Raw genomic sequence first — 3,417 nt, 5'->3', positions numbered from 1 at the left:
AACTGAAATAAAAACGAACACCAAAGCGATTTCTGCTAAACGGTGTATACTAAACACACATTTTCTTACCATTTTTGTACCATCTTTGTATCATCGTTATGATCATTATCATTGCTTACACTACTAGAATGGAATAAATTGATACCAATGAGAAATTATATGAGCTTAAAAGGATGGTACAGTATTGATGGAGATGAGAATTGGCCTTCAACTTTTTGCGAGATACCAAGAAAACACCTATGATATAGTACCGGGCATACCATTTTAAGAGGAATTCAAAGTTTATTACAAAGATGAAAATCGGGTTTGGAATAACTGAAACATCCAAAAACAAGGTAAGACAAAGTGATCGTTACAAAGTGTGGGTCCCACACTTTATTAGAATCGCTCTTTTTTGGATATCTCGGCCATTTCAAAACCAATTTTCGTCAAATAAACGTTGAATTCTCCGTGGAATTACATGCTCTTTCATATTTCATAAGAGGTTTGTCATTATCTCACCTAAAAATGTTAGAAACCTGAAATTAGGTCTCAATCAGAACTGTACAATCCCTTTAACAGGAAAGCAGGTGCATTATATTTGACTTCTGTTTTAAATGTACATTATTTTTTCAAAGCTAAAGCGTTTGCTGACTTTGAACATCATGATATCAAGACCAGCAATTCATCTCGTTATCATTGTTATCATTCTTCGCAATAAATCTTCTCATTATTATCATCAAATCAACTCTTCAGCGGTTGTAGCAAAGTGGTTATGACCGTGAATTATTGTCACTTCATCTTATATTGTTCTGCGTTTCCGAAAGAAGACACTGTTGGTACTATACACATGCTGCAACACTGTTCATGCGAAAAATCTTGTCAAGATTTGTACATGTAGCATTGTATGATTTAAAGGTAAAATGTTTTGTAATAATTTTAAGTCTTTCATCGGCTAAAAGTAATGTTACTTACCGTTATTGGGGTTCTTGGTGCCTTCTACGTATCTTCTCTTTCAAGCAGCTCTAAATATTCGTTTTCCTTTGCAGCTTCATAATGTGTACATGTTAATTAGATCACCAATGTCTGTATGAATAAAAACCAAACAAAATTACAAGCAATTGTTCAGTGGAAGCTTAGTATCAAAAACGAGGTCCTTAAAGTGTGTGACCAAGACAATATTAGATATTTGTTATATCAATAGTCAATAAACAATGTAAAACGAAGGAAAATAGTTTGTTGTACTGTATCAGGTACTATGTTAAATCAGATCTCTTTATATCGAGTTTCCACTGTACGTACATAACACTATACATTATATTCTTATATTGATAGAAATCAAGTCGTCTGGTTCATTTTTTCCCTGAACATAATAGAAATTAGAGTTGTTTGTTTGTTTGTTGTTGTTGTTGTTGTTGTTGTAATGTTGTTGTTTAGACCATTAATGGAAAATCGAGATAAGAAAATGACAGCATCAGCTCACTTATTTGCATAATCATATTACCAATTGTGGAAAGAAAAGAAATAGTTAATCTTTAACGTGTCGCATAATCCAATAACTTTTCATCCCATTTGAATTTTGTTATATTTTATGCCAGTTAATTATTTTGATATGAATAATATCAATTTCATAGACATCTTTTTTTTTGTCTGCTCTTACTATAGCAACTCTTCATAATTCATATTGAACTTGTAAAGGTGCACTTGGTGAAAATGATGGCTGATCTTTGTAAAAATAAATACAACTAGAAACAAACGAAGACATCCAATAGGTTTTCCTTCCTTCATTGCCTCGCGTGTTGGGAGGGGTGCTGTTCGTTATTCCGAAGGTTCGTCAATCCGAAACACACAAATTTCCTATACCTATAGAGGTTCGTTAATCCGAAAATGAAAAAGGGTTCGTTAATCCGAACATTCGTGGCGTTATTCCGAAGGTTCGTTATTCCGGAGATTCGTTAATTCGAAAAATGAAATTCGGAATTACGAACCTTCGGAATAACGAATCTTCGGACTAAAGAGCCTTCGGAATAACGAACCTTCGGAATAACGAGCTGGAACCGTTTGGAGAGAGTGAAATGCGAAAAAATGCGTTGCCAAGATTTCTTTGTATAAAAATGAAATGAGATTTTTATTTACCAAACAAACAAACATCGTCAACAAAGTCACAACAATTAATAGTTAAGATATAGTTTGGCAAAAGAGAACTGGCAATAGCGTGCAGGCTAGTCGAGGCCAGTCCTTTCAATGATATAGATTACAATATAACGTATTTACAATATTCACAGAAGAATTGTTATATGTACATAATTACATTTGTATTTACATGCTCTCATATAGGGGATCATTATTATATTTGTAACAGATACTTTCGCAATGATATCCGAAAAACATTACGGGTGTTTATCTTTTTGACATAATGAGGAAATCCTCTCCAAATTATACTGCCTGCATGTATTATGACAAGGCGTGTTTACTTGTTTCAGATCTGATTCTTATTGATTTATAATTCATATTATTTTTAAACCTTGTATCATAACTATGGTCAATTTCAAAACAATAATCAGAGATATCGTGCGGTAAAGTATGATGGATTAGGTCAAACATTACAGTTCCAATTACAAATTGGTATAGTCTGTAAACATCTATAGCATTTGTAAACGATGAAATAAAGGGCAAGTATGTTCCCTAGGTCGCTGAACTCGCTATTCACTCATACACGTAAAAAGCCTACATGTTCGAAGCCAAACTTTAGATAGATGCTGCATTGTTAAATATTATACATGTCTAACACTCAATAATTTGGAGGTGGTACATGTAGCATGTTAACAGCAGAATTTCAGTAATAAAGCATTACACATTCATTTGAAGTTCAACAGCCGATTTATTTAGTATAACACGTTTCTAGCATGTAGGCAAATTTACATTATGAACAGGGAGGTGGGAAGTGCAGTATAACCCATATACTGTATCATAAAAGCCTTAACACAACGGAGGGGATGGCTGGGGTTTTCAGCAGATCTGATATTCATGAGGTCCTCACCTGAAGGAGGTGGGAATAAGAAGACCGTGATGTATCTCTGCTTATGTTTATCAATCTAGTTTAACACTGTGACTACCCAACAGACATGTTAATTAATATCTATACCAGTACAAGTGTATGCTACATGTAAATAACACACGGATGTCCACTCCCCCAATGCCCCCCCCCCCCGCCCTCCACAAACATGACCTCCGCCCTCTCTATTAGTCCTGAGGAGCGCTCTATTTATAACACTAACTAAGGTATATACACTGCCCTCTAAGTAGTATACTACAATGGGTATATACCGTATGTGCAAAAAAGAAAAAAAAAAAGAATCACAACGGGACCCTCAGCAATATCAATAATTATAATTATGTGAATCAATCCAAATACAATTTCAGGGTATATTATGAAAC

Source organism: Diadema antillarum, unplaced genomic scaffold, assembly GCF_040938485.1.
Source record: "Diadema antillarum isolate AM-2024a unplaced genomic scaffold, OU_Dant_1.0 scf00000045, whole genome shotgun sequence".
Lineage (NCBI taxonomy): Eukaryota > Metazoa > Echinodermata > Echinoidea > Diadematoida > Diadematidae > Diadema > Diadema antillarum.
Note: the sequence above shows the minus strand (reverse complement) of the source record.